The sequence below is a fragment of the Trachinotus anak genome, unplaced genomic scaffold (genome assembly GCF_046630095.1).
Source record: "Trachinotus anak isolate AG129_WGS33_773 ecotype Australia unplaced genomic scaffold, CSIRO_AGI_Tana_v1 ptg000013l, whole genome shotgun sequence".
Taxonomy (NCBI): domain Eukaryota; kingdom Metazoa; phylum Chordata; class Actinopteri; order Carangiformes; family Carangidae; genus Trachinotus; species Trachinotus anak.
In genome coordinates this window covers 19,836,297-19,854,812 of record NW_027273864.1, presented here as the reverse complement: position 1 = coordinate 19,854,812, position 18,516 = coordinate 19,836,297, and the positions used below count along the sequence as shown (strand labels likewise).

The 18,516-nt window shown below is 40.2% G+C and overlaps 1 protein-coding gene across 5 annotated transcripts in view; it reads left to right on the top strand.

Moving 5' to 3' along the window:
- The window catches only part of atp2b2 (ATPase plasma membrane Ca2+ transporting 2), a 123,532-nt gene that overhangs the window by 19,041 nt on the left and 85,975 nt on the right, over nt 1-18,516 (top strand). Inside the window, exon 1 of one of the 5 annotated variants that reach the window (XM_071493854.1) lies at nt 16,975-17,176. The exons of 3 other annotated variants lie outside the window; for them this stretch is intronic. The gene's annotated coding sequence lies outside the window, so the exon portion shown is untranslated. Of the gene's footprint in view, nt 1-16,974; nt 17,177-18,516 lie in introns of those variants that run through there. One more of the 5 variants, XM_071493853.1, reaches the window with a different exon arrangement.

Here is an 18,516-nt window from a genome sequence, read left to right as displayed (position 1 = left end):
TGACTCAGGAATGTGTGCCCTTAATGCATATTTTACATGCTTTAGGGTGCTCTCTAGCACTTTGTCTGGTAAATCCTGGAATGACTCATTTGGACCTTCACTCAGTCACGGTATCCTTATATAAGCTTGGAGACATTTTTGCGTGGTGGGAATAAAAACAAACAAACCCTCATTGGTTAGGGTTTGCTTATGAAGCTAGTAAAAGCACTGGCAGGTGTTGCATTATCCTAGATGGAGCAACGCACTGCGTTTTTCACTAAGATGTGAGCAAAAGCAAACATGGTCCTTACATCCACTATTTAACAGGTTTGCTGTCTGCTTTGAAACTTCTTCCCTCTGGGGCCGCCACAGAATGGTGAATTTGTTTTGTCACCCTCAGTCTTCATCTTCAGATCATGTTGGTGTTTATGCAGGGAAAAAAATGTTTTGCAAGGAATTAAAGAGTCTCCTTTCTAGTGAGATACCGGCCATCTTTCTTTTACCTTAACTCACCCTCCTGTAAGAGTAACATTTAACATACAAAGAAAACCTTATAGCCAAAGGCATGTTCGGATGTTAGTCATTAATGTTTTATGTGAATGCTACATACTACAAAGACCTTACTTCTTATGTCATTCTCACACAAAAAGCTGTGAATGAAAAGTCAGGCTTGCTTTGGGCCAGACTTGAATCCACCATCCAGTATGCTGAATGTGCCCCATATTTCCTGCACTGTACTTGCTATGCTAAAGATAAATATAGACATGATGTTAGAGGGTGGTGTGCCTTCTTTTGAAGTATTGGCATTAAGAGTGAGCTGCTCGTTGAGGTATGAAACGATGTGCTGGTTTTATGAGGTCATGAAAGATGTGTCACGCAATGGGACACTCACTGAATTTAAATAATTTACATTATTGATAGTGGTGTCTTCATCATGCTGAATTTACGCACTTTTGGGCCTTGACAAGTACCTTTTAATCCTAGCAATAAGTCTTTAGATAAGGAATGGACTTTAGAAAGATTTTTAAAAGATGTCCTTTTTTTGCATGTGACTATACCGGTAAATTGCAAAACGGAATATGCACCATCGTTCAGTTTTTCCCCCATGAGCTTGCCAGTTTGTGTGTAGGTATATAACCATAAAATGATCCATAAATACCACTTAAGACAACATTTCACTAATATTACTATAATTCCCTACATTAAAGCTACATGTGGCAACCTTTAAAACTCAATCGTAACAGAAGTCTTGGGCTATCAGGATTGTCTTGATTGTACTTTTTTAATACAGAGAGTAACACACTGAACAAGGTTGGACTGCATGCTGACTTTTCATCAAAGAGATGAAACAATTTACGACACTGGGTTGCTTTCTTGGGATTATTCATATTCCCTGTTGAGAAGCGGGGGTTGTCATATATGTTCACCGTGTTTTTGTCTGTGTGTCAGAGTTTAGCTGGCACATGGCAGTTTCTTCAGAGGTGTTTCCACCCCATGGTAATGGTTATGTTTTTCATTTTCCCTCTGATCTGCTTTCTTCTTAGTTCCATCTTTTAATGAAATTGCTCTCTTTTTTATTTCTCTTTCAGTTTTGTCAGTCTTTGGAGAACAACCACATGTAAGATGATTTGCTGCTTTGCAGGTTCAGCAGTAGTTAAACTGTAACATCAAAGATGTGTTCATGTAGGAAGCTCTGTGTCAAGCTTTTTTTGAAGATTGTTTGAGCATTTTTGTTTAATTGGACAGCAAGCAGTAGTAATGGGAGAAGGAACAGTTTACTAGCTGGAATCATGCTGACAATGTTGCGAGTACATGGCATGTGGCTTGGAAGCATGCCATTTGAGACATACCTCACACATTTATTATGAAGCATTTGTGTTTGAGGTTAAAACTAATTTTGGAAATCATGCAGCAGATAAATGTGTGAATGTGACCACACAGGAGCCATTGCAAACAGTTTAAGCATTCCCAGATAATAAATGTGAGAGTCTGTAATTGTGTGAAAATCAAAGTCACTTTGGTTAGAAATATAGTGCTGGCCTTGAAATCCAGTCCTAATAGCATCATTATAGATTCATCAGAGACATCAGTATCAGTTTATGCAAGCGTCATCCTGCTGCATCATCAGCCTTATCAAAGTTCAGATCTCAAAATCTTTCTCTTCTCATTCTCTTTCCTCTCCCCTCTGTTCTCCCACTTATCTCCTCCATCATCTGTCTTTCTTTTTTCTTCTCCCCCATTCATCCTCTTTTCTTTCTCACTTCCCCCTTCTTCTAATCTCCCCATGTCTTCTCACATCCTCCACCACCTCCTCTAGCTTGTTCTTCTCTTTCGCCTCCTTCTCTCAGTTTGCTGCAGTGCATCACTACCAGGCACATTAACATCTCATCTCCATTACCCAGCAACGTCCTGAGAGAGATTCTCTGCCTTTTACCACCTTGCTTTCTCTCTTCTTCTTCCTTTCTCTGCCTGTAGCTTCCCTACCTGCCTTTAATTTCAGTATTCTCAGTTTCCATTGTTTGCCTATTTTCTTCCATTTCACCCCTCTGTCTTTTAATAGCATTCATTCTTTTCCTTATGCATGTGATCATCACCATTAAACAGACAACCTCCTCTCCTCTCCTCTCCTCTGCTCTCTGTGATGAGCTGTGCTGTACTGTTTCAAGGGAGTGGATGCCCTTGGTGTGACCGTGAGAGAGATGGCTAAAGCTCTGCAGTAGCGAGCCAGTGAGTGAGTAAGCAAGTTGTTTTCACTGTGTATGTGTGTGAGCTTGAATATTAGGATAATAAGAGATGGAGGTTGAAAGAAGCACAGACCGTGCGTGCATGTGTGCACGCATGTGTGTGTGTGTGTGTGTGTGTGTGTGTGTGTGTTTGTGTGTGTTGCAGATGCGCATGTGCGTGTGTGTCCGTCCATTCTTTGTAGCACGTCTGTATTATTTACGTAATGTAACTGAACCAGGCAGCTCTGGTTAACATGCAGCCCAGACTGTCTGTCCTTTGAAGCCCACCATTCCCAAACCAGCTTCGTCTCTTCTCTTCCCTCCATCACTCTTCATCACACGCTTCCTGGTCACCTAATCTGACTCTCTTCTCTTCTCTTGAAGGGATTTAGAGGCTAATCTTGCTTTATTTGCAACATTTTGTCACATTTACTGACACTTTTCTTAAGTTGCTCACAAACATAGTTTCACTTCATTGAGGACCATGTCCACTGGATTTGAGGACAGTTTTGACTCAAAGTAATCGTAGTATCAAACTTACAGAATGTAGATGGAATTGTGTGGATATCACAAGGACTTTTTTTTGAACTAGCAGCTGTCACTGAGAAGGGAACATACGTTATATGAAGGTTATATCAGGGACAGTCCTCTTCCGCTGCAGTCTTTGGCCAGGAGTCTTCAAGCATCATTCTGAGGACTTCCATTAGAATAGAAATGGCTAATGACGGAGTGATAAATTGTATTACTTAAATGGATTGGGGCTCTTGTCTGAATACTTCCTTGAAGGTATAATTTAAGATTAGTCTTTCACTCCCTCTTTGTCTCTCCCCTCTGTCTCTATCTGTCCTTTCCACCTGATTTCTCTCTCTGTCTTTCCCACTCTGTGTGTGTCGCTCTGCTCTGTCCAGATCTTTCATAATGAAGTGATCTTGAGGGTTTTACTTAGAAATGTGTTATACTGTACATGAAAGCAATTAAACTTCATTGTGTTGTAATGAGTTTAGCTAGATGGATTAGCATAGTCAAACTTGTTATTGTTTGAAATTGAGTATTTCATTCTCTTGCTCTTTATTATACCGTAATGTTTGTGGAAAAACATGCGAGTTTGAACACTGATGAACTCACAAAATGTGCACTTTATTTTGTAAGAAAATAGCAAAATGAAATGTGGTTTATGTTTAGAAATGGTAAACCCAATAAAATCCCAATTACTTTGTGTTCGACATTACATTTATTAATAGAAGCAATATAGTTGTTATAGTCTTCTATCATGGATGAAAGATGAAATTACAACAAAGCAGAATTATTTTAAAAGTTAATCTGCTTTTCTTTTGGAAATTGAATTTTGTGAAGTAAATCATGCTGATACTCACAGGTATGTTTGTATGCTTCCCTGTTGTCCATTATAACAGCATTTTTCTCAGTTCTAAACATGCTTAATTGTGCAAAATATACTAAAATAAGAAATCAAGGCCCAGTCATAGGGATTTAGTAATTTGGTTGCTCTACCCTGTCTAAATGTTAGAGCACTTAGCAGGAGGGAATGAAAATAGCTGTAATGCAAAAGGCTTCTTTAGTCAAAAACAATACAGATTAAAGATGTTTTGTTCATGCTAGCTTAATAGCCCAATCTTTTTTAACAAGCACAGGATGTAGGCTAAGAGCTTCTTGGTTTGTGTGTGTGTGTGTGAGTGTGTGTGTGTGTGCGTGTGTGTGTGTGTGTGTGCGTGTATGAGAGAGAGTGAGTGAGAGTGAGAGTGAGAGTGTGAGTGTGTGTGTGTGTGTGCATGTGCATGCGTGCGTGAGTAGGGTTGTACTCTGTAGCCTATGTAAGCTAGCATTATTCTCAGTGCCAGGCAGATCAGTTGCATAGCAACAAGAACTTTTTGAGGGCAGGAAATCTTTTACCAGTGGAATGTGTCAAGCACAAGAACAGCACAAAAGGAAAGAGAAAGATACACACTGTACATGGCCCAAATTCCCGTATTCATGTAATTGCAAGGTTTGAAGAAATCATAGTGATAATCTCTGGACAAGGGTCTTGTTTAAGTATAACTTTGAAATACTTGGCATTTGCTTTTACACTGTACTAAATATTTAGCTGTCAGATATTATCAGATAACATTTGCAACATCCTCACGGTCTCCCAGACTCTAGTTTTCTGCACTAGAAGTTAATATTGAAGGTAATATAGAGCTGAATGCAACACTGCTGAATAACGCAGTTGCAGTAACTGATGGAAATGTTTGAACTATTTTGTTTCACACTCTTGGCAAACATGAACTTGTTATTCAGGCACTGTACTGTACACTTTCTTCTTACATACACTATCCTAAATGCTTGAAGGAATATAAGTAGTTAAAATGTTAACAAAAGCCGTTTAAAGAGAGAGACACACAGACAAAAGGTTGTTGAACTGACAGCAACAGAAGTCACACAAATAATGTATCAGATGTCATACTTAAAAATGTGCACATATACAGGATGTGTGATCATACACTTACAGGCTGCATTAAAGTGATGTTCTGTACTGTAAGGCTGCAGAAGTGACTGCAGTGAGAAGTGGTGTTAATGACTCTGTAGAGTGCTTACCCAGCAGGACATCAGTGTGTGTGTGTGTGTTTGTGTGTGTTTTGAATGGTGCCAGAGGTCAAAGCAGAATCTAGTTAAACTGCTTGCTTCTTGCTGGAGATTACCCCCCCCTCTTCCTCCTACTGTATATCCTCCTCTTATTCTCACCTGTTTACTATACTCCACTCACACACTGTCCTGTGTTTCATTAGCATGGTCAGTGCTTGGGGCCTTAAGTAGAGTGTGAAAAGAAAACCTTCTTTGCATATCTCTGTGTTCCCCTTATATTGCCTTGGGGTTGCCCCGCCCCACCCCACCCCATCTATTTGATGTGCTGTTGTTTCATTTCAACTCAGTTTGAGAGTCTTTGCTGTTTTTCTGTCATTTACAGTCACTTGTCTCTCCTCTGCTTCATGTATGACCGTGTGTGTGTCTTAGCCCTCCCCATACACATGGAGCGGAGTGGAGCAGAGGAGAGACAGGTTGACAACTCGTCACATTAAGTGTAATGAAAGCTTTCCAACAAGTGTTATAAATCCCTCTGATGCTGAAGACAGACAGACGTCAACTCCAAACATCTGAAATTCAGGGCAACATTATCAGCGTCTTTTTAAACACATGCAATCTAGTGACACTGGTGAGGATGCTAGCTCTGCTGCTGGTGGCAGAGAAAGCTAGTCCTGAGAACACGGTACATATTGGGGATTGACCAATATGTTTTTTTCAGGGTACATTCAATGGCTTTTGTTGACGATTATTAGTAGACTGATAATCGAAATCTGAAACTGATATGCGAACACAAAACTACTGCTACATGTAAGGCTGTGGTTCCCAGGTGTTTCTATTATTTTGTCCACCACATTTATGTCAACGATTGTAGGCGAAATAACAGAAACACCTCTATACAATGTAATACAGCTCAACAGCTCCACATATTATATCCACCAAAATGATCAAACAGTTGAATCAATAACTGTCTAAAACTATTTTATTACGGACTGAACATTATAACCTTCATGCAGGAGGATTTATTGCAGGATTGTTGTATTTGACTGCGTTAGTTTTAGCTAGATGTTCCTAACAAACTGCCAACTGAGTGTATATTAGTAATTATCAGTTGCATGCACAGTGATCTGGGAACTGATAGACCTGTAGCCTAAAGATGCTCTTTAATTTAATAGTTTTATCATATATTGTTATTACCACCATATAACATCCCCTTTTAAAAATATAATACATTTACTCAGAGTAAATTTTAGCTTAATTTGACTTAATTTGTGTTCTGAGTACATTTTTACCCAAGTAATTTTAATTCTACTTTCTTTGAATTATCAATAGTGAGTGGCCATTCAGGTGTAAGTGTAGTGTCTCATTTCCAGTTGCTTCCTTTATTGCTGCTCTATCTTATCACAGTTAATGTTGCTGTTTAATTCATTACAGTGACTAACTACCCGCTGTACATTTAGAGTGACACCAGTTCTGCTCCAGCACTCATAGCTCTCTTCTCCTTTTAGAAACTGTCACTAATTCAGCAGTTGTTTACACACTATTCAGATCTGCTAGTTACTTTAGCTTAGCAGTTAGCGATGGCTTCTCTCTCTCCCTCACTCTCCTGCTCTCTCTTGCTCGGTGTGTCTTGGATCAGTAAATTTAGTTGTTCATAAGAGTGTGGTGTCTTGTTGTAACTTAAATGTAGAGGATTTTTATGTTTATTACAACTTCAGTGATGTCTGCTGTCTTACCTTCGACACACAGCGCCTCAGGCTGACAGGTGCTGCTCTAGTCTGTGCCTGTCTGTGTACACAGTAGCCTTCAGTGTTGATAGGTTATTACTTGTGACATATAACCAATCAGATGATGCTGTGGGCGGGACATTGCTCCAGACCACAGAGGGGTGACAACAGACAGGGACAGGCGACTGGCCGCATCAGAGCCAAAGTAGCGGATTTTAAAATTAATTTATTTTATCAGTTAAAAGAAATAACAATGCTGATCATCGGAAAAAGGCTGAATATTGCATACGATAATCAGCCAGGCCGATAATAAGTCGATATCCAGCACACATTTGTTTTGATTTCAATTTTATTTTTGATTTATCCTACAATTCAAGGCACCCTCAACCATTTGGAAGGCTAAAAGGTGGCAGAAAGATTTGACCCACATACAGATGGTCTCTGAGTTTAAGGTTAAATTGGCTCAGGCACAGCGATGGACAGCAACCAATAGACTAATAGACAATACTCTAGGCATCAGACAGGCATTGGATGTGTTGGACTTGTCTTCTCCATGCAGTCAGATAATCTGTCTTCAGCTTCTTTCTCATTCAAGGTAAGAGCTGATCTGTAGAGGACAGGGCTGCCACTCTGTCAGCACTCTTCTCTTCCCTTGTCTTCTCTTCTTTCCCTCTTCCTCTTCCTCTCTGTCTCTGCTGCCCTGTCCCTATGCTGGCAATCGTTCAGTGTAACTTGGCTCTGATTAATTGGCAGCTTAAAAAAACATAATCCTTAAAAAGTTCCCCTTACTTTAAAGCAAGTAATTTTAGATCGAGTTTGAAGTGTGAAAGTGCATTAGTGTTTATTTGTGGATAGTGAACACAGAAAGTTCTCTTGTTAATTTTATTGGACAGTGAGGTTGAGGCAATTCCAAATTGTTGTAGTCAGCCTGTACCGAACATACTCTTTCAAACCTCCTCACTGTCATCTGTGTGCAGCATTAGGACACTCTAGAGATGCTGTTCCCTATTTAAAGAAACCCCGACCACTCTGGTGTCAGTTAAATCAGGGCTTCTGACTTAGATGCATTCAGAATCATATTCAAGACACATCACTTCATAAATAAACCATGTGTTTACTCAAAACAATTGTCTGGCATTGGCCTGGTTTCCAACACAGGGAATAAAGATGTCATTTTCACAGATGACAGTTAAGCCAAACTTTATCTCAGTAGTTGAGACTAAAGTCATACTAGTGGCTCTGAGGCTGTTCTTTATAAGGCATTGCTTTGAGCTAAATTATAGCATCAGGCTGCTAACATACTTACAATGACAATGCTGATGTTTACCAGATATAATGTTCGCTATGTTCATTGTCTTAGAAAACATGTCAGCATACTAACATTTGCTAATTAGCACTAAACAAAAAATACAGATGAGGCTGTTATTTATTGTTTTAGTTAATTATTATTGGACAGATGAAAGATAAAGAAATGAAGGGATCACCAAAGTTATTACAATTCATCACAAGAGGTCCATGAGTAGTTGTAATAGTAGTAATAGGAATACACTGTGTGGGGGCCAAGGGTGCCCATGCAAAATGTAATATATGTATCTAGTAAAAGTTAGTGTGATTTCTTTCCCTCCATGGAATTGACCTTCTGGTCCTGCTACTACATGATAAGTCAAAAGATTGCCGAAGTCAGTCGGATACATCTCTCGGGACACTATACATATCTAAACCAAATTTCAGGCCATTCAATCTCATAGTTTATTGCCATCCCTAGAGATAAGCTGCGAGTGCTGCTAAAAACATCAAATTTTAGGTTTACTGGCAAAAGAAAAATGCAGCAAATGCAACAAATGCAATGGAAAGAGGCTTAGCAAATTAATCATGATGCACATGAAGCATGTGGCTTAAACGTCTACCGAAGAGACTGAAAATGGTTGCAGATGAAAAAAAATCAGATCTCTGTGGAGTGTTAATGAGATTGTTACCTTACTTAAATTAGTAGATGAAACAAACATGAATTACATAATTCCATGATGTTTTCTACATATTATTTCAAAGTTTGAAGTTTGATTTGCACTTATTAATTACATCATCATGTTGCACTTCCTTTACAAAGACCCCTTACTGTAGGTGTGGTGATTGAGCCTTGGTTGACAGTTGAAGCACGGTGTAGCATTCACCAAACGGTGAAAGACTGAGGTGTAGCTTTCTATATAGCTCCCTATGGTATATTATGTATGTGGGGAGTTTCAAATGTTTGAAAGCATACTTGGGGTTTGGGGTTTATTTTTCCTGTGATGAAGTGACTTACAATTAATTCTGCCTCATATTTGCTCATTGGATGTTCCTTGCCTCCAGCTAAACTGACAGCCCTTTGTAACAATATTGACTGTTAATCATACTGTGTTGGGAGTGTATTCAATTCCCCTCCTGCCACTGCCTCATAAAACCTGTGCTGACCTCAACCAAACAGAACTGTTTTGCATAGCAGCTCTGCATTACCTTTACCATGATGCCTTTAAGCAAAGGGTGTGCTGTTTATTTTATTAAGAAAAGCAGCATGAAGGTTATATCAAGCCCTGAGGCATAGTTGCCTTTACTTAGGAAATAGTCTTATGAGAATATAAATATCCTTATCTAAGCCCTCTGTTTTAATATTAATTTAACAAAAAAATTATGTAATTTCTCCTTTTATGGAAAGTAATGTACAAAAGCACTGAAACAAAAAAGCATTTAAAACCTTATACATGTCCAGTCTTGCTGAGAAGACTATTGTATTAAACTGAGAAAGAACTATATTCAATCACAATTGGCTGTATCTATTCATATTCATGTTCTAGGCTTTTTATAAACTATCTGGAATTGTCCAGCTTACAGGCATGCAAGAGTGATTAATCCTCTGCCACAGTTTAATCCTCACACCTCACCTCAACCAAGCATTAATTTCCCCTGGAAATGGGGGAATAAGAACTGAATATATGGCTATTTAGGCGGGAGTGTATGTGTTGAGAGAGAGGGAGAGAGTGAGGGAGAGAAGATAAATTAAGAAAGAAAAAAATGAGGAAGTAAGGGTAGATTAATGGCTTTGGACAGCCATCTTTTCTCTTCTGTTCCTCACTGAATCAGAAGCAGGCAGCTTTGTTAGATTATCAGTACAACAATGTGTAGTTCTGCTCCCAGGGGTCAGCCAGTGAGGAACAATGACCACCACCAGCAAGGTGATGGCTTTCCCTTGCAAGAATTGGGGGGCTGTAATTAAACTTCCATGTGAACTCGCTGTAGGGATGTTTGGAAAAATGAAATTAAAATCTTCCCCTTTCTTATCTCTGAAAACAAGTGGGTCTCTACTCCACCATGACTAGAACAGTAACAGCTCTATTTTGCAATGACTGGACATTAAGAAAATTATTATTCTTCAATCGCACACAACCAGTCCAAAAACTAGGAAAATAAGTTATGTTTCAAGTAGTGTTTTTTTGTCTTCCTTTTTTTAATCACGTTTTGAAATTGTGTAAGCAACTGTCTAATCCAGTCACCACTTCTATGTGCAACCAGGATTTAACTGTGCTCTTTGTGAAAACTCAATTACCGACATGGGGGGGAGGAAAAGTAAAAGCCCTGTTTGACATGGATGTCTCAACAGTGAGCCTTAGTTCTCCACCCACACATGCAATTACTCTTCACCAGAGTCTTAATAACCTTCTAAAATCTGTTTTCACTTGTTGTTAGGTGTTAAGAATGGAGTGTGTAGTTATTCATTAATGTTTCAGCACCACCACAAGTGCTGAGCCACCAACTTCTTTGTGCAGTTTTGGCACTGCCATTCAGCCTGTCAAATACATGTTCAGATTTAAGATTAATACTACTGATATAAAATAAAGTACCCTCTCTGAATCGAGCAAAGTTGGTCATTATTGCCTTTACATAGGTACATTAGCCTCACGGTGGTTGGATTTTCGCTGTCAGATACTTATAACTAGGTATTGCCACTGATTGTACATGGGTGGTGCATCATTAAAAATGTTAATGTTTTGAGAATTGAGCCCAAAGCCCTTTTTATTTAACATAACCAAAATTGTGAAAAGTAATTGTCAAGGACAAACTGAGTTAGGGCAACTCTCTCTGCTGACTTTAGTGAAGTTGTGAAGCTACGTTTCACATGTGCATTCAGAATTTGGATTGCTACTTCACTGTAATGTTTGCATGTAAGTGAAATGTAGCTTGGTACTAGTATATTAATGATCATTTTCAACAACACTGTGCAGGCATATATCCTTGTATATGAAAGGGCACATCGAGAAATGGATGGGAATTTCAACACCAAACAAACAGACAAACGGATGAGAACTTCCTCCTTGGCAGCAGCAACAATAATAATATAATGGACATATTGCATATCTAAGTGTTTCATTAGCAAATGAATTTTAAAGGCCAGGTTGCAGTTGTCAGTTTGCCAAGGTAGTCTTGATGTTAAATTACTCAATTATCTTAATACCCTTTAATATTCTTAGTGCAGTAAAGTATCCTTAGAGTAGGAAAGTCAATTAATGTACTGTGGCTACAAGTGGTTTTAAAATACACAGTCTGTTAAAACCATTTGTCTGATCTATGAATACACGTTTATTGTTGTAGACATATTTACTGATTAATGCATTGAGGAGCTTGATTAATTGATTTAACAATAGATGTGGATATAGTGCAAATTATGCTTCAATTAAGACTAGGAAATGAATGGATTAACTATTGTGTTGGACTTTTTTGGATACTGCCACAGGAAAGAGAAAATAGATACACGAGAAAGAGAGGGATGATATGATAACAGTCCCATGGGAGTCAAACCAGGGATGTTGTGCTTACTCAACAAGTTGCACACTGCTGGCCCACATGAACAGGCAATTTTTAACTTTTTAATTCTGACAGAAGTCCCGTATTTGACACCAAGGGTACACCCTCAGTTTAAAAATCTAGTGTTTGAGTGTTTACTGCTGTTTTATGTTCTGCCTGCACTATCTGTCACTGTATACTGTCTCCTTCTCCTTTGCCTACCCTTGCCTCTCGGTTTGGTATGCAGGAAGCTTTGCTAAGGAGAATTTGACTGAGTTCACCCTATCTGTCGGACGATGTCTCCCTGTCTGCTGGCGCAGTGTGTTGGTGTGTGTACGTGGATGTAGGTGTCATAGTTTTTCTGTGACTCTCAGGCTTGTATGTGTGTGTTTCCATTAGTCTTATGGCTTATGGCTGTCCTTGGGGAGTTGGATGAAGCTCTCCATCACTCTTGGAACAAGGACCGAGAGGAGAGAAAAGAGACACAGCAGTGTAGAGAGAGGTATAAGAGAGGAAAATAGGATGGGATGATGAGGCTCTCCTAGTAGTGTATTGCCTGCCATGCTGGTTGTGATTGTATGAGTCACAGATTATTGCCCACATATTAAATGCCCAGATTTTGTTAAATGTGTTTTTACTCTTTCAAAACAGCGGGGAAACACACAAATCTCTGGGTGGGATGGTCCTCTCAGTATTTACCAAAAAGTTTAGCATATTTTACGCTAAAACTAAAAATGTAGGCAATCAACAGGATTTCAGTTAACAGCTCTAGATGTAATTGTAATTTCTTGCTCAAATGACAAATCACTTAATGAAGAGACCACCATTTAGTTGCAGCCCTTATCAGGAACTGGATTGGTGGTGCTTAAATACAGCATGATGTTGCTGCACTGTAGGAAAAACTGTATATAGTAATTAAATATAGTCTTTGGTGAACAGTAAATATGTATAAGCTATTTATCTTTTTATTTATTTTAATCATTTTTTTGTATGTTGAATATAGCTCATCAAAAGGCACCTCGGAGAATGGCTGATTGTGGAGCACAAATCAGACTAATGTTATCATGCAGGTTGGAGAATGAAAGTGAAAAATATGATTGGATTAGTGATTTACAAAGAGGAGGTGCAATAAATCACATAGAGAGAACAGTTTGCATCCTGATCTTTAGGTAGTGGGGATTCTTGGTGATGACGATAATAAGGATCAGATTTATGTTTTGAGAAAGTACCATTCTGTTTATTATTTATTTTACAGCACATATTATTTTTGATTCCTACTTATCATTCACATGAATTGTGCTTGGAGATGACTTTAGAATTGGAGATAAACGCGTGTGTTCTTTAAGACTCTCACACTTTAAGGTCACTAGTATGCCATTCGTCCTGATTAGTGAAACATATCAAAACTAACATGAAAGAAATGACCTCATGTTGCAATTATAGCTTGCATCTTGGACTTTTAGGGAAACAGGCTATTGGACTCTTAACACATGGAAGTGGAATTGGGACTGGGCTTTCACTCTTCATAAATGTCTGAGACTATTGCTGCAAGGAAGTGCAGACATGCTGCGTGTGAGTAATATATTAGATTAGACAGAGTGTGTGTGATGGTGACCTCTCATAGAGAAAGGTTAGGGACCTTTGGGAGTCATCTCATTAACTGCATGCTTGTGTGTGTGTGCACAGACATAGTGCATGGTCTTATTTTACTACAGCACTCAGGAGATGGTCTAAGGCTTCCGCAATTAATAAGGCTAATGGTTATTGGCTGATGGCTAGTGACCAGGGTATGAGATGTCTGATTGACCTGAGGTAAACATGGCACTTTATGGGTTAACAGATCCCTTCTGGATGGAAATGGAGTTTTTATGGGAGGAAGCAAAGAGGCCATTTATAAAGAGAAGGACAAAGAGGATGAGGAGCATTATACTAATGTGTCTAATAGGCTTCTTGAATGACTGTCATTTAATTGAGATGGATGGCATGAATTTCTCTTAAAGTTAAATATGCATGTGTGTATGCTTGTGTGTGTGTGTGTGTGTGTGTGTGTGTCTTTTCTGTAGGACAAAGACATGCCCGCAGCGTCTATTTAAAACTGGTCTACCTACAGGATTTACATGAGGAGAAGCTGACTTTCCAGTTAATGAGACAAATGCTTTAGTTTCCACTAAAAAAGAGTTGGGGCACTGTGTGGCACTGTACTTTTCAGTGTGAAGGCTGTACAGCAGTATCAACATCTGAGTTGAAAGCTACCTCTTTTTTAAAAAAAGACTTTGTATCAGTCAAGTTTTCAGGTGAAGTCAAAGAGCAAATCCAAATGATGGGAATCTCATGTTGTTTTAAGATTGGAGTGGAGCAAGACAGTGTAGATGTGTATGGGGGGGGGGGCTGTGAGAACTGGAACTTCCAGCTCTGGCTGCCTATGATATTCTCTCTTGCTCCTTCTCCCGGGTTTTGGTGCACTGCAGCCCTGAAATCTCTCAGACATGCTGCATTGATATTCAGGGCCTGTTTCTGATCCCCATCACTGCTCCCCCTCTGTCTCTCTTTCTTTCTCTCTCTCTCTCTCTCTCCCTCTCTCGCTCCCTCTGTCTTTATGACTCCCTTCTTCAGTTCTTTATCACTTATATGGTCCACACACACACATTGTTATCCCCAGTCTGCTCTAACATGACAATTTCCCCATCCATCCATCCATCCATCCATCGTACACGTACATACAGTGGCTTCTGTACTAATCAAAAGATATGCACACAAACTAATGTAGTCAAACTGCACAGAGTTATTCATTCATAATAATGAAGGTCTAGTTCAGGCTTGCCAAACAGCTGCATTTCTATTCTGTTCTGCTTTATTCTATTGCACCTGCCTTCACCTGCATTGCTGCAACTTCTGGCAGCTGTTGCAGCTGTGCTCTGGCCATGTGTTGTCAAACTGTTGCTTTGATGAATAATCTCAGTTTTGTCCAGCCTCCCTAAATTGATCCTGATTTGAATTTTTAACTAATCAGATTAGATCCGGGAAGTGTATAGTGTCCTTAATGACACTAATTCACCCACATATCATGTCTAAAATGGGGAGTAGGGAGTAAGGGATTCTGGCAAAACTTCATTTACTTCTAAGGAGAAGAGAAAAAGCCTGAAGAGATAAAAACTCCAGCAACACCTGGAGTATAGAGAGCAACTTTATTGTCAGATCAACGCATTTCAGTTTGTGGTCTTCATCAGGGTCATAAAGTTGTTCTTTATATTACGAGCAATGCTTGAGTTTTTACCTCTTTGGACTTTTGAAAAACACCAATAAAAGCAGTGAAGCTTTTAGCAATTATCAATTAACAACTCTAATCAGTCTGTTGAAGTGCAAGTTTCTTCAAAGTGGTCATCTGCAGTAAAAGTCCTATGTAAGACATGGTCTCTCAGATTAATGCCAGCAGTAGTGAAGGCTTGCCAAGTGAGCCAAGCAAGCTTGACATTAACCACGACAGTATCCAGTCTTTCTTTGAACACCCTGAACATCCTCAAAGTGTGCCAAATATACAGTATAATGTATATATAATATGTATATATATACACACACATAATACATACAATGACGATTACGACACACTCCCTCCCAACAATTATGCTACTGTACAGCATGCAGTAAAAACTGAGTCCTCTATAATACTGTAGGTATGTCAGTACATGCTGTGTATTGTATCAGCTGTGCCAGCCCAGCCTGGATGTGCCAAGCTCAACTCAACTGTTTAACGTGTATTCATCTTAGTGGGAATAACCTAAAGTGGGGGAATGTTGCTAGTGAAGCTGTCCAGCATCTGTTACTTACATATTACACCTGTGACACAGCATGAAGCAAGTGTGGTACACAGTGAGAGAAACACAAAAAAGAAAAAAAAAATACACAAAACAGAGAGCAAAAAACAAAGACAAAGACTAATAAGAGAGAGAGAGAGAAAGATAGATAGAGAGAGAGAGAGAGAGAGAGAGAGAGAGAGAGAGAGAGAGAGAGAGAGTTGTGACAGGATGAGTGACGTGACAGCAATGTGACGCAAAGCCTCTCCTGTCATGGCTGGCTTGCTGGATAGCCAGATGACTAGTTGGGGCAGAACAGGTGTGTTTGTGTGTGTGTAGGTGTGTGTCAGTGTAGGATGAGCCAGACATGCAAACGCACACATACACATGCACAGACACACAAAGGTATTATTATCCCACAGTCATCATGTCTACTGGGGTAAGCTGTATGCAAGTCTGTGTGTGCTGGATGGGAATCCCGATCTGCAGAAGACAAGAATGAGCCTGACAAGTATGCATGCCCTTGAAAGTTACCCTTCCCTCCTCTTTTAACCTCTACATCTTTCAGTTCTGCCTTTGCTGCCTCCTCAGTTTTCTCCAATGGCTCTTTTATTTCTGACCTCCCTTCTATCCCTGTCTCTCTTGCTCCAGTGCTTCTCTTCCTCTCATCCTCTTCTACATAATCTATCTATTCACTCTGTCTCCCCCTGTCTCCCTCCACTTTTTTCTCCGCTTCTTTTCCTTCCACTGTCATTTCTGAAATGAGGTTGCAAGCTTGTCTGCAGTGGACCTTCTGCTCTGCTCTGGGGGCAGAATGTCAAAGACAGGGAGTAAGAGGGAGCCACAGAGACATGTAGACAAGGATTGACTGCCACATCTGTTCCCATCTTCTTCCACCCATACTTCTCTCTCTGTCCTCAATCAATTTATCTTTCCCACTATCTATCATGATCGCTCTATCCAGTCTTGTCAAATGAAGAACAGCCTCTCTGCTATGCAGCACTGTTCACACACACACACACACACACACACACACACATACACACACATACTTGTACTTCTATCTTAGTGTGGTACCTTATTGACATAGTGCATTCCCTAGCAACTCAATGCCAAACCGCAGCCCTTACTTGAACCCTAACCTGAACCTAATTCTAACCTGAACCTTAAAACCAAGTCTTAACCCTCAAACAACCCTTTGAAGTTATGAGGACTGGCTAAAACATCCTCAGTCAAGTCGAACTGGTCCTCACAAAGATAGAAGTACAAGTACACACACACACACACACACACTCTCTCTCTCTCTCTCTCTCGCACACGTCCACCCCTGCTGCCTGCCGACATGGTACAGGCTGTGCATTGAGACAGCTCCAGCTGAGGCAGTAGCAGTTAGAGTGCAGCTTAGCGAGCCTCTACACACACATGCACACCTACACTCACTCACTCATACACACACACACACACACATACTGAGCACCGCCGTGGTGGTTAGTCCACTGCTGCATCGTTTTTAGGTGGGAGGATTTTCACGTCACGGTGATGGTGGTAACAGCCTTGCTGCCATGTGAGTATACATTGTCCTTGTGTAAGTGTGAAAGATAGAACAGCTTGTCTGTGTTCACTGGTTTTGGTAAATGCTTTTTGTTCTCTTGGTGCATATCATCTGCATGTTAGGAGGCTGTGATGAATATCATCTGTACATGTTTGTTCATGTGTGTCAGTGGTTTGAGGCTATGCAGAACATGAATAAAATTGTAGCCCTTTGTTGGCAGGCATGGTGGTTAGGAGCAGGTGATCTGTGACAGAGGGAGAGGAGAAATGAAGATGAAGGATACTCTGTGGTAGAAATAATTCTCCTGCAGAATGGAGTCATGTTTGGTGATCTATTTGACATGTCTGCATCTATCTTTGCACAGGGCTTCAGACTGTGACCAACTATTTTTTGACAGCGTGCCAGTTAAAATTTCACATGGTCACATTTATAAAAGTACATGATGATCATAAGGCACCTCCGCCACGGACACTGCATCAGTAGTACTTTGTCTTTTTTTTCACTGGCTCAGTCAGTCTTTCCCTACCTGCACTCTCCCCACCAAAACAATCCATTTAGCTGTTACCATGTTCCAATGATGAAGCGGGCTATAGGTGATTATTTTAAAAAACAAACTGAGGAGAAAGAGGAGGGGGCTAGTGGACAGGGAGAGCCAATGAGAGGTCCTGACTCAGACGCAAGTGATGATGAGAGTGCAGGCGCAGGTGCAGGCAGGGAGAGACCAGCTGTCAGTGAGGTCAGTGAAGACAAAAACTACTTTCAACCACAATAGTTAACGCAGTCCCCGTGGTTGTGGCACAATGTTATGTTATACCATGTGTGTATTGTAGGCAGTGTGGCCCCTCCATGGCAGCCAACTCTGAACTTGTTACCAGGTCAACAAAGTTTAAGCTTGAAACTTTTCAACTTTGCGCAGCAACAGTAAGAAGCACTTCTGTGCCTCCTCCTCCTCCTTGCGCGCCACCCCACCCCCACCTCTCTCTCTCTCTCTCTCTCTCTCTGTCTCTCTCACAAACACAACTGATGTCTGTCATATTCACACTGGCCATTGGGAGGCATCCCACTGCATCAGTGGGCCGGAGAACCTTAAAAAAATGTCCCCAACCTTTTTACCATCCCTGGCTGTCTCTTCTCCGGCCCTCTCTGTGAGACTGTCATTCAGGGTGTGCATGAAAGTGTGCTGTGTGCATGTAATAGGACTGTGCTCACTGGCCAATCAAAATATGTAAGCATATTGCGTTATATATGTATTGGGCTGCACAATATGCAAGAATTTAAGTTGGAATGTTGATTTTTGATTAATTTTCACTGAAAAATTTGAAACAAGTTCCTTTATGTCTGGAGAATATGAT